Genomic DNA, 13,147 nt, shown 5'->3' with positions numbered 1-13,147 from the left:
AGAGGAACTCTTACATATGGAGTATGTGTGAGTGCGTGTATGATTGTGGATGTGTCTGGAGATAGTGTGACACACTGGTGTATCATTAAGTACTGCTTTATCGAAGTGCTTGGTTCTTTGAAAAGGTATAGTTCTCTTCTTTCCTACTTTCCTTGTGGAGTCTCCATGGACCTTCTTTGTCTTCTTGGATCACCATAAGAGACCACAGTTCTTCCCTCATGCAAAAAATATTCTTGTAGGTGAGCAGGTAAACTGGCTATGCCATTTTGATGCACAGGCTATACCTGTGTGTGTGTCCTACAGCGGACTGACGTCTTAGCCATGAGTAAGTAGCTGTCTTTATTACAACTACTGCTTCCAGAGACCACCTCCGATCTCACCCTGACTTGTAATGAATAATACATGCACCACTTTGTAATATTCTGGGGTCTGGGGGTATGATGCATGAAATGTAATATTCTGGGGTCTGGGGATATGATGCATGAAATGTAATATTCTGGGGTCTGGGGGTATGATGCATGAAATGTAATATTCTGGGGACTGGGGGTATGATGCATGAAATGTAATAATCTGGGGACTAGGGGTATGATGCAGGAAATGTAATATTCTGGGGTCTGGGGGTATGATGCATGAAATGTAATATTCTGGGGTTTGGGGGTATGATGCATGAAATGTAATATTCTGGGGACTGGGGTATGATGCTTGAAATGTAATATTCTGGGGACTTGGGGGTATGATGCATGAAATGTAATATTCTGGGGTTTGGGGGTATGATGCATGAAATGTAATATTCTGGGGACTGGGGTATGATGCTTGAAATGTAATATTCTGGGGACTTGGGGGTATGATGCATGAAATGTAATATTCTGGGGTCTGAGGGTATGATGCATGAAATGTAATATTCTGGGGACTTGGGGTATGATGCATGAAATGTAATATTCTGGGGACTGGGGGTATGATGCAGGAAATGTAATATTCTGGGGTCTGGGGGTATGATGCTTGAAATGTAATATTCTGGGGACTTAGGGGTATGATGCATGAAATGTAATATTCTGGGGTCTGAGGGTATGATGCATGAAATGTAATATTCTGGGGACTGGGGGTATGATGCATGAAATGTAATATTCTGGGGACTGGGGGTATGATGCAGGAAATGTAATATTCTGGGGACTGGGGGTATGATGCATGAAATGTAATAATCTGGGGACTGGGGGTATGATGCAGGAAATGTAATATTCTGGGGTCTGGGGGTATGATGCATGAAATGTAATATTCTGGGGACTGGGGGTATGATGCATGAAATGTCATATTCTGGGGTCTGGGGGTATGATGCATGAAATGTAATATTCTGGGGTTTGGGGGTATGATGCATGAAATGTAATATTCTGGGGACTGGGGGTATGATGCATGAAATGTAATATTCTGGGGACTGGGGGTATGATGCAGGAAATGTAATATTCTGGGGTCTGGGGGTATGATGCATGAAATGTAATATTCTGGGGACTGGGGGTATGATGCATGAAGTGTAATATTCTGGGGTCTGGGGGTATGATGCATGAAATGTAATATTCTAGGGTCTGGGGGTATGATGCATGAAATGTAATATTCTGGGGTCTGGGGTATGATGCATGAAATGTAATATTCTGGGGTCTGGGGGTATGATGCATGAAATGTAATATTCTGGGGTCTGGGGGTATGATGCATGAAATGTAATATTCTGGGGTCTGGTGGGTATGATGCATGAAATGTAATATTCTGGGGTCTGGGGTATGATGCATGAAATGTCATATTCTGGGGTCTGGGGGTATGATGCATGAAATGTAATATTCTGGGGTCTGGGGGTATGATGCATGAAATGTAATATTCTGGGGTCTGGGGGTATGATGCATGAAATGTAATATTCTGGGGTCTGAGGGTATGATGCATGAAATGTAATATTTTGGGGTCTGGGGCTATGATACATGAAATGTAATATTCTGGGGTCTGGGGGGTATGATGCATGAAATGTAATATTCTGGGGTCTGGGGGGTATGATGCATGAGATGCATCTAGAAAGCAACACGTTTTGATGGGTATCAACACCACAATTGTTACAATAATTGTTCATTAACTGTAGATTCAAGTAGACTGTGTATGATTTTATTAATGGTCGCTCTTGTGAGGGGTTTTCCATTTTAGTTTACAGGTAAAATGTCCTAATTATTGTGAATGGTATGTTAGGGGTACTCTTTTACTGCTATAGTGAGGCTTATGTTCGAATATGTATATGTGCTGTTTAATTATGTTTTGTTATAGTTTAAACTTACTTAGGCAAGTTATTTCAAATCTTTTTTCATGTCAGTTTAAAAATTATGTAGCTTGGCTGTCAATTTCATTAATTTTTTTATAGCTTATGTTAAATACTTTCTTTAACTTACCACTTTTATGTATATAAATTGATTTAACTGAGGGTTTAGTTATTTTTCTGGGTCTAAATGTGTAAGTTTTTTTTGCACATGCGAAGTTTCATATATTTCTTTAATTCTCTGAACAAGGCTAAGCTTTTCTATTTCTTTATATTTTTAAAGTAATTGACAAATGTCACATTAAAACTAATGCATTCCTATATTAGTCCTTCCTGTGTGTGTGTGTATGTATGCATGTGTGTGTGTGTGTGTGTATATATATATATATATATATATATATATATATATATATTTAAAATACATATATATGCACACACACACACACACACACACTCACACATATTGATATCTAAGTATTTACATTGCTACATATGTCAGTGTGTGTATGTATATATATATATATATATATATATATATATATATATATATATATATATATATATATATATTTTTTTTTTTTTATTATATTTGTTTACTGGGAAAGTCCACTGGGCCTAAATGAGTCCATCTTCAGTGGAAGTCCGGGGAGAAAACCTCCACATTAATTACATAAAAAGGCATGTTAACACACAAAAATAAAGTATGTCGAGAGGTAGTAGTACAGTCAGTAAAATAAGAACAACAGAGATATTGTTTGCAATAATGGTATGGAAGTAAAAATAGAATTCATTCAAATAACACCTAAGTATAATTGTAAATACAGATTTTTTGCAGCAGCAGCAGAGAATTAGCTTCAGGGTGAGGCTACAGGAGGGAAAAGTCAAGCCTGAGTGGCAGTAGAAGGTATAAGTATATTAGAGAAGAGGGTGGAAAAAAAAGCAGTAATTAAATGAAGTCACGTTTTGAGGTTGTTTGTTGCGGTGCAGGAGCATAGCCAGTGAGAGGAGAGATGAAGTCTGAGGGATTTTCTAAAGGAAGTGGGACTGCTGGTAGTCCTTAGTAAAGGAGGGAGATTATTCCATAGTTTAGAGATAGTAATAAAATGCAACATTTGGCCAGCTGAGAGCTTGGGTTTGTCGACAGTCGGTAACATTTTTGTCTTCAGACCTGAGGTGTCGATTAGGATGGTACATAGTCAGTGGAGGAGAGGAAAGGGCAGGTTACTGGGTGGTAGATAAGTTTATGGGCTGTAGTTAGTTGTAGATAAGTGAGATAGTGAGAGGATTCGAGCCAGTTTAGTTGCTGCAGAGAGGAACAGTGCTGGATTGAAAATTTTGCATTAGTAACAAATTTAGCAACTTTATTATAGCATGAGTCTAGTTTTGTTTTCAAGGAGGACTGCAGATTGTTGAGGACAGGGTGCCATATAAAAGAGTTGGAGGGAGGAAAGATGAGGCAAGTGCCTTTTTAGCAGAGAGGCAAAGAAAATAGTTGTGCCTATAAAGAGATCCTAGATTTTGATGTTTTTTTTATGTTGCTGTAAATGTGAAGGTCAGACGTTAGTTTATTATCAATGATGACACCAAGCAGTTTGATACTTGGGACAACTTCAATGATAGTGCTGTTTTGGGAGTGAACAGAGAATATTGACTTGTCAACAGGGCTAGATTTAGTGGAGTTAAATATTAAGAGTTTTGTTTTATTGGGGTTAAGGGCAAGATGGTTCTGAGACATCCAGGTTTCGGTAATAGTAAATGCTTCTTGGGTACGTTGCTGTAGTGCAGTGACAGATTTAGAACAGGAGATAATAGTGGAGTCGCCTGCATATTGGATAACAGTACTGTGGGTGAGGGTGGCATGAAAGTCATTGACAAATATAGTGAATAGAAAGGGACCCAGTATCGAACCCTGGGGTACATCTGTGTTTGTATTGATGAAAGGGGAAGAAGACTGCTGCCCTTTAGTAGACTGTTGCTATGTTGAGGTAATTAGCATATATATATATATATATATATATCTAAAATCAAAATACCAAAATGTCAACATCTCTAACATTAGATATAAGAAAAAAAGACTTGTGATGTGCCAAGGAATATTCTTAGAGCATGCAAATCAAAACACTGAACGGAAAGTTAAAAATGTTATTTCTTTAAGGACGCCAGGTTCCCTTGCACCCTGTGTACTCCCTGCTAATTTTATATTTTGACTCTTGAGATTGCAAAATACCAGAGAAAGAGCATATTTGCCAACCCTAGTAATGTTGTGGTCTGGCATTACTGTCGACCATATGTTTACTCAATCGAGTTATGTTGACTAAACAGATGTCATCTTTAATGACCACTGACTAAATTACTTAGTCCCATATGCGTAAGTATATATGTACTTGTGTATGACATACACTCAGATAAATATGTATATATTATATTATTACGGGGCAAACCCTTAGAGCATCAAGACTATGTACAGAAGGGTACACATACTTAAAAGTCTGGTTGGTGATAGACCCTCGTTTAGTTTTAAGAACAATATCAGCCTGAAAAAACTGCTATGCAGAGGAGTGCATCCATTTTATGATTTGAGTAAACCAATGAATCGACAAGGCACATTTCCCTGTAGATCATGTAAAGCTTGCCAGTATATTAATACGGATAAATCATTCCAACAGCCAGTTACCTTAAAGATATATTAAACAAACCTTTATGCTGATTGTCGTAGTAGGCATTTAATTTATCTGGCTAAGTGCACCAAATGCGTTGGTTTTTATATTGGCAAAACCAACAGGATTTTGAAAGAACACATTCTGCAACATGTAAGCGACTTCATGCTAAAGGTTAAGTGTAGTGCTACTGCACAGCATGTTGCGTGTAATCCTGGACACAATTTTAAATTTATGGTGTTGCAAATGATAAAAACTAACAGAAGAGCTGGCAATATGATTCACTTTATGGAATATAGTGAAATAAAGTGGATTGCTGATCTATGTGCAGGCTGTTATCCTGGTTTGAATGAAGTGTTACCACTGAAACCTGCCCATAAGGGGTGTAGACCTATCCTATGAGTTATTTTAGTTGTTGGGATTATTTAAACTGTTTTTAATTTCATGAATGTCATGAAGGGCGAAAGGCCAAAAGCGCTAATCCTACCAGTCCATCTTGTTTTACTTTATTTGTTTTTATTCAATAAATTGTTTAATAAATATGTGAATGTATATATATATATATATATATATATATATATCAAGTTTTATATTTTCCTCATTAGAAATGTTATTTTAAAGCTAGGGATTTGTGTTTTTATGGACTGTTATGAGACTGTATTGTACCTTTAAATGGGAATGCTTTTCATTTAAATTTAAAAGTCATTTAAAGTATTTGATAACCATTTTTTTCCTATGGATAAATTGTGTGTATTTTGCTTTCTGTGGCTGGTTGTGATTGAAGTGCTTTTTATTGTGTTTTTGTGTGAAAAAAATGACATTTAAAGATTTTAAATTTTTAGCAGGTTTTTCTGCTTGTTTTGCATAAAATACACCATTTTCAACTTGACCATAGAACCTACTGTCCTTCCCATGGTCAGTCCTTCTACAAGCCTCAAAAGGCAGTTAGGCAAACAGCCTTTGAACCACAACAGACTAGCAACTTGCCTCAGCCAAAGGTGATTGACTCTGCTGTTGTCATTTGTTGTTAGCCATGTCTTCTGTGGCTGTTGGGTTCCCTCAGTTGGCAAGGAAGAGGCACTCTTGTTGGTCCTCAGAGATGTAACGTTGACAGCTTTCATGTTTTGTCAGAATATTGTGCCCATTCCTGCAGAAGCTGTTACTGCCATTTGTAGAACTTTTGGCACTATTTTTCTGGCAAAAAAAAAAGGAAAACTAAATATGTATTTACTTCTGAAATTTTCTTAGACAGGAATAGTTTACTGGGTTTGGCTCTTTTCTTAGGCTGTTAATCCTTCCTGTTAAGTGTTTTCTGGTGAAAGAAAGAAGAATCCCTCCTTTCCTGTAGAAGTTCAAATTTCTGAATCCTGACAGTTGGATTAAGGGACAGATATAAGGGTTTCTCCTCAGTTCTCTGATTGTGACTCTAAGGCGAGCTCACTTTATTATTCTCTCTTTGGGGTTCCTCTCTTTGAGACTATTTATAGAATGTGCCAGTGTTTTCAGTGGGAATACACCGAGGTTTATCAATTCCACAGAAAAGTGTATGTGCTGTTATTGAAGGCATTTCCTGAACCTTCACCAGTTTCTCCAGTTCTGTCAGCTTTGGAGGATGTCTGTGTCTCTGCCTGTAATTTTCCTGCTAGCCAACCAGCTGTTCCTAAAAAAGCACACAGACTTTATTAAGTTCCTCTATCTTTTAATTTTTTATACACTCTTCCTAAACCTGATGCAGCAGCTATAATTTTACTTAATCATAATGTTGACGAGCAGTTAGCTTGATACTGCCCTGCTCTTTCTAATAAGGATTGGTAGATTATTGATGGGTACGGAAAACTACTGTGTAGGCGTCATTAAGTTTGATTTTCAGAATTTTGAATTGCCAAGCTCACATGTTAATGTTTGTACTAATTAAAGTATGATGAATGTTTGGCAAGAAGATTCTTCTTGTGAGGAAAAATCTGATTTAAATGATTTAGTTTTTCCTACTGCACAAGTGACTGCTGTCTGTTTACAGTGTGTGCAAGACTCAGTTGATATTTCTTCCAGGGCATTGGTTTCTGCCATTATTCTTAAGAGATTTGTTTGGCTGCATTCGGACTACCTCCCAAGAGGATGTCGGTAGTGAGATTATAATTTCTCCTTTGGAGAGAGATTCACTTTTGTACTTCCTTTCCTGCAGAGATAATCAAAAGTGTGATTAAATGGATAATCCAGGAAATAATTCAGGAAATCTCAAAGATTTTCTGCCCTGCTTTTTCAATTTTTTTTAAATTCTCTAACCCCTTATCCAATTTTGTCAAAATGGGAAGGGTCTTCTATAAAGAATTCAGGAACCCTGCAAAAGCAAGGACAGTCGGTTTGACTATTTAAGCTACCTTTTTTCCCTCTTCTCACCCTGACAGTCCTTTTATCCTTTCCAGAAAGTCTGAATCTCCATTTTCCTCTTTGGCAATAAATGAGTTCTGAAAATCACTAGTCAAGGTTATAGATGACAGTGAGAAGAAATTGCTCTTAGCCAGTGGGGTTTTCCTCATTTACTAGACCAGACGTTTTTATTTCCACCTGGCCTTCATCACATTCTTTCCAAGGAGTGATATAACTGGTTTCTCCTTCCAAAGTTGTGAAGGGTTTTTATTCAAGGATGTTTTTTGTGCCAAAGAAACCATTTCTGGATCTTTCTTTCTTAGACCTGAGTGTGTTAGTGCCTAAGTTCAGAATGATGTCACTTCACAATCCATTTCCTCTTGTTTGTCATTCAAGTTTCCTGGTAACACCACATTTAAAGGGCGCTTATTGTTTCATTCCTTTTCCACCAGACATCAGGTGTTTCATAAGGTTTTGACTGTCGGGATCATATTATCAGAGCTCTACTTAACCGTTTGGACTATAAACAGCATCCATAGTGTTCCCAGAGTATCTAGCTCTTGTTGTAGTCCATCACAAGCTACAAGCTATCCACATTTTCCATATCTAGACTACTTGTTTATCCTTGCAGAGATGTGTTCATAGTGTGAGGAATCTCTCACTTGGGCGAGAGGTCTCTTACGCAGGCTTGGATTCCAGGGTATCAGCTAGACACCTCAGTTCAAAGAGATTTTCTTCCACAGAAAAAGTAGATGCATGTCAAGATTTATTGCTAATATTTTTCTCTCAGACTTCAGTCACTGTGAGAGTTTACCACAGGACTGTGGCTCACACGGCATCTATGATTCTCATGATAACCCTGTCATGACTCCACTTGAGAGAGAAAGATACAATGTGTCTGAAGTCCTTTTTGTCCAGCATCAACATCTTTTGCCTTTTTAAAGAACAGGGCTGGGGTTTTCCAGAAGAGAAATTACTTTTTGGAGACAGCAAATGTCCTTAAATTTTGGTCTTCCCTTATTCCTCCCTGTTACAAAGCAGTCAGTCATCACAGGTGCCTCGGACAGTGCCTGGTGAGCATTTTCAGGAGGTATTTGTGACATATAGGACATATGCAAGTACGTTAAAAAGATGTTTGTCGTAATTAAAGCATCATCTTTGGTCCCCAGGACCTTTTCAAGTTGTTTCAGAGTATACAACAGTCATACGGTTCATCAACAACAGGAGGATACATTCTTTACCCCCTTTGCAGACTTGCCATGTTATCTTGGGGTATTGCTTTACAGCACAATCTTACAGGCATCCTTCATTCCATCAAAGCAATATTGTGTGGAAGACCAGATGAACAGTATGGGCTAGACCTTCACTTATGCAAAGTAGGTCAGGGATCTTCCAAGATTTAATCCATCTATTAGGAGTTCCTCTAGCAGACTTATTTGCCTCCTGTCTGAATAATCAGCTGGCAAGATTTTGCTCCAGGACTTCATGCAAGAAGGTCTAGAAGACATTTTTTTTTACTTGGATAGGAATGTCCCTGTATTTTTCCTGTATTTGTCTTCCTTTTCCCCTACTATCCCAGGTAATTCCAAAGATTCAGAAGGAATGGCCAAGATCATCATCCTGACTCCCTTTCTGGCTGAGGCAACGGTGGTTTTCCCTTCTTTTAGAAATGGTCAGGAGCAATTACAATAAGCTTCCTCACAGAATAAATCTATTCACACAAGATCAGGGATGTGTGATTTACCGTGACCCCAGTCACCTTAAACTACTGCCAGAAGGGGTGTGTACCATGCATAGCACCTTCAGCAATTGGAAAGATCTCAGAGGTTTCTAACTAAGAAGATCAGGGGACTCCAGCACATGACTTACACACACTGACTAAAGTCCCTGTCATTATACATCTTGGAGAGTAAAATTAAATAGGTGCTAGAAAGCCTAGCTAGTAAAAATGCTGCAGGAAGTGATGGTATTCCATATGAATTATTTAAAATCCTGCAGAATGAAGCTGTTGCAGTACTGCATATGGAATTTGCCAGCAAATTTGGAAAATAGGATAGTGGCTGTTGCATTGCAGTATTCCAGTGCAAAAATGAGCATTGCTAAAGAGTGCTTACATTACTGAATAATTATACTTGTTCCACAAGTTGGCAGATAATGCTCAGGATCTTACAGACTAGGCTGCAGAAATATATGGTCCAAGATTAATCAGATGACCAAGGTTGTTTTAGAAATGGCAAAAGCACACGCAATCTCATTGACAAAATCCTCTGCATAGTGTAGAATACAAGGGAGGGCCACAAAAGTTTCCTCTTCTGAATTGTTGACTAATGTAAAGCATCTGACTCTGCCAACAATAGCATGCTGAAGCAGGGTCTTGGAGAAATGGGAATGCCACATTCCTAAATTTGTCCCCTACGAAATCTGAATATAGAACAGCCATTAGAGCTGAATATGGAACAGCTGACTGGTTCAAGATTGGAAGAAGAGAATGGCAAGCCTGTATATAGTAATCCTGTGTATTTCATTTATACAATGACTATGTCATGCAAAATACTGGGTAAAGAGAATCAGATGTTAAAATCACAAGGGGAGCCAGATTCCTTTTCTGTGCAGATGATACCATTCTGAGGGCTGAAAGTGAGGTAGAATTGAAGTTCGTGTTGATAAAGGTGAAAGTAGAATATGCACACATGGCCATACATACACACACACACACACACACACACACACACACACACACACACACACACACACACACACACACACACACACACACACACACACACACACACACAGTCTCTCTCTCTCTCTAAATAGATATTATTGCCAAATCCTTGCTCTTACACTAATGTGCAAATACAGGCCCACAATCTCCCACCCATAACACCAAAACTGTGAACCAAAGCATATTCCAAACTGAAAAGGAACACTTTTTGTTCCTATTTTCAAAATCTACTCCACTTCACAGTGAGTGCCTTCAACAGAAACACAAAGCATCAAACTCTTTTGACAGATCTTTTTTAACAAAGTGATCTGATTACAAGTGCTACTAATATTGAATCAAGCAACCTTTATACATGATTATATACTATATACAGATGGGGGTTCAGTGAGGCATAGAACTATCATACCCTGCTAGTTTATCTAGGCTGCAGCTTGCTACTCTCAGCTGTGTGGGTTTGTCTGCGTGTCTAAGTATGTGGATGTGTCTAAGTTTGTGAGAGTGTTTTGTTTAGCGGTAGTTATAGGGAATGAGTTTGGAAGACATTATATATGTCTGGGGTTAGGAATATGATTAGGTTTATCATTAATACAAATGAGTAAATCATTTTAGGGAACAAATGTTTAAAGGTTTTGTTGTAAAAGGGATCTGTTGAAACTAGTATCCACAACTGTAAATAGTGTATCTACGATTATCAGTGGGTGTTTATTCTATTAAAGTGCTAAAACATGATTTCTTGATTAAAAAATACATAAGTACTAAATATATAATTTATAATTTATATATGGTTTACTTTGCAGACGGAAATTGGAAACATGGATGTTCAAATTCGCATCTTGCTAAACATCTCCATGTTCAAAAGTTTATGTCTATGTCAGCAAATGCAGATTGTATTCACTAATATAAACTTGAAATACTGTACAGAGATTGGGGTACAGTGTGGTGTGCGAAATTCATCCCTTTCCTCACTGTAGTGCGATCTTGGAGTTGGAATATATAGTTAGCAGGTGGGGGAGTGCAGGGGGGGGGACTTGTTCCCCTGCATAAATGTGATGTTAGGTATAAAGTTTCCTTTACCTGAGTTCCTATATGGACATTATATAATCTGTTTGGCGAAAAATGGTGATTCTGCTGAATTTGTTCAGCTGATTCGACATTGTGATGTGTTGTACATTTTGACTTTGTTTTTTTTTTTCTTGAGTCGAACGGAAAATATTGGCAAATCACTTACTGTCTTGTTAAAATAATTTAGTGATAGTGGTAATCTAATTTACAAATAATAGCGATTACTGCTTAACTAGAATTCAGTATTACTTTTTATTTTTAAGGCATATGTCTTGTAAACTTTGTAAGAATCTAATGCTCCCTTAAATTTGTTATCCCTTAAGAATTAGGCAAATGCTTGGGGAAGGAATAGTATTTGTCCTGGTCCCCTTCAATAAATACATAACACCGACTGACATTTTTTATGACCTTTATTAAACTTCCAAAAATATGATTGTTAACTAATAGTGATTAATTTCAACCAAACATGAGACAGGTGATAATAACATCGATGGAAATAAAACATAAAATAAATAACCATAAGGGCAGCGTAACCACTCACCCTTGAAAAAGCAGCATCCCCATTTGCTCACTTATCCTTGCACTTACAAGGCAGCATTACACCACTCACCTTCAATTTTTTGAATTACACCTCCAACCAAATAAGCGTCTCTCTTTGCTTATTTACTTATCAAGCAGCACAACCACTCACTTTCCTTCCCAACTTATTAAATCGAAAATCTAAAACCAGAGGGGGAACAGAAGAGGGTAAACCTGCCCCTCTGCTCCGCCGTACCCAAACTGAAATAACCACAATCCCCACAATAAAAAGGGAAGGGAGGGAGGGTAGCAACTTCACGCCAAAAATGTGACTGCTACCCGAGTTACATTTGCTTAAACCCCATTAAATCCATCCCTATCTTTACCTCATTTCCTCCCACACATCCCTCCATCCCATTTAACCCTATCCTCCCCTTATCCTCTTAATTCCTGCTACTCTATTTATCTAGCCCTACTTGAAGATGTCCCGGGACAAATCACTCTGTTCCAAACCTCATTAGTCCCGGTCCCCTTCAATAAACACATCACACCGAATGACATTTGACGACCTTTATTAAACTTCCAAAAACATGATTGTTAACCAATAGTTATTAATTTCAACCAAATGTGAGACAGGTGATAAGAACATCCACGGAAATAAAACATAAAATAAATGGTTCCCTATTAGAAGACCAAAGACTCATTCTTTCAAATGCATCTTGGTCGAACTCAAAAGCCTGAAACGGTAAAATAACATCAAAGCGGCTTTTAAGCGAATTCTTTCCCTGGGAAAGACTTTGCTTGGCAACTTCATTACTTTGCTGTTTTTGGCACTGTAGTGCGGTCTCGGAGTTGGTATATTTAAGTAGGGGGGGTGAAGCCCCCCACTTAATGTAATGTTTAAAGTGTTTTATTTTTTTTTTGTTGGAACAGCAATTTTTTTCCCTAGGAAATAAATCGCTGATTTGACAGTTTGAAATTGTAAGCTTTCGCTTATATAGGGTCGATTAATCACCATTTGCTTTTTTTAAGCATTCGGTGATCTAATATAGACCCAGATAAATAACCATAAGGGCAGCATAACCATTCACCTTTGAATAAGCAGCGTCCCCCACTTTCTCACTTATCCCTGCACTCACAAGGCAGCGTACCACCGCTCACCTTCAATTATTGAATTACACCACCAACCAAATAAGCATCTCTTCTTGCTTATTTACGTATCAAGCAGCACAACCACTCACTTTCCTTCCCAACTTATTAAATCGAACATCCAAAAGCAGAGGGGGAACAGAAGAGGGCAAACCTGCCCCTCTTCTCTACCCACCAGCTTAACCAAGCTGTTCCCCCTCTCTCTGACAAAACTTCCAGCCACCTGGCCACCATTAAGACATTAGGCCAAACATCATTCAATGTATCCTATCCCCTAACCAAGTTATATCTGAGTCATCAGCTCCTAACCCCATCATATAAATACTAAAATCTGCCGATTACCTAAACAGCTGAAAACAAACCACTGATCCCCTCCTATGGTAA

The 13,147-nt window shown here is 38.1% G+C and overlaps 1 protein-coding gene across 1 annotated transcript in view; it reads left to right on the top strand.

Moving 5' to 3' along the window:
* Nucleotides 1-13,147, top strand: part of UNC5D (unc-5 netrin receptor D) — a 3,101,373-nt gene that overhangs the window by 2,075,169 nt on the left and 1,013,057 nt on the right. The window lies entirely within an intron of this gene.

The sequence above is a fragment of the Protopterus annectens genome, chromosome 9.part0 (assembly GCF_019279795.1).
Source record: "Protopterus annectens isolate FY-2018-M chromosome 9.part0, PAN1.0, whole genome shotgun sequence".
Taxonomy (NCBI): domain Eukaryota; kingdom Metazoa; phylum Chordata; order Ceratodontiformes; family Protopteridae; genus Protopterus; species Protopterus annectens.
The sequence above is the reverse complement of the archived record's forward strand: the minus strand, read 5'-3'. Positions and strand labels throughout refer to the sequence as shown.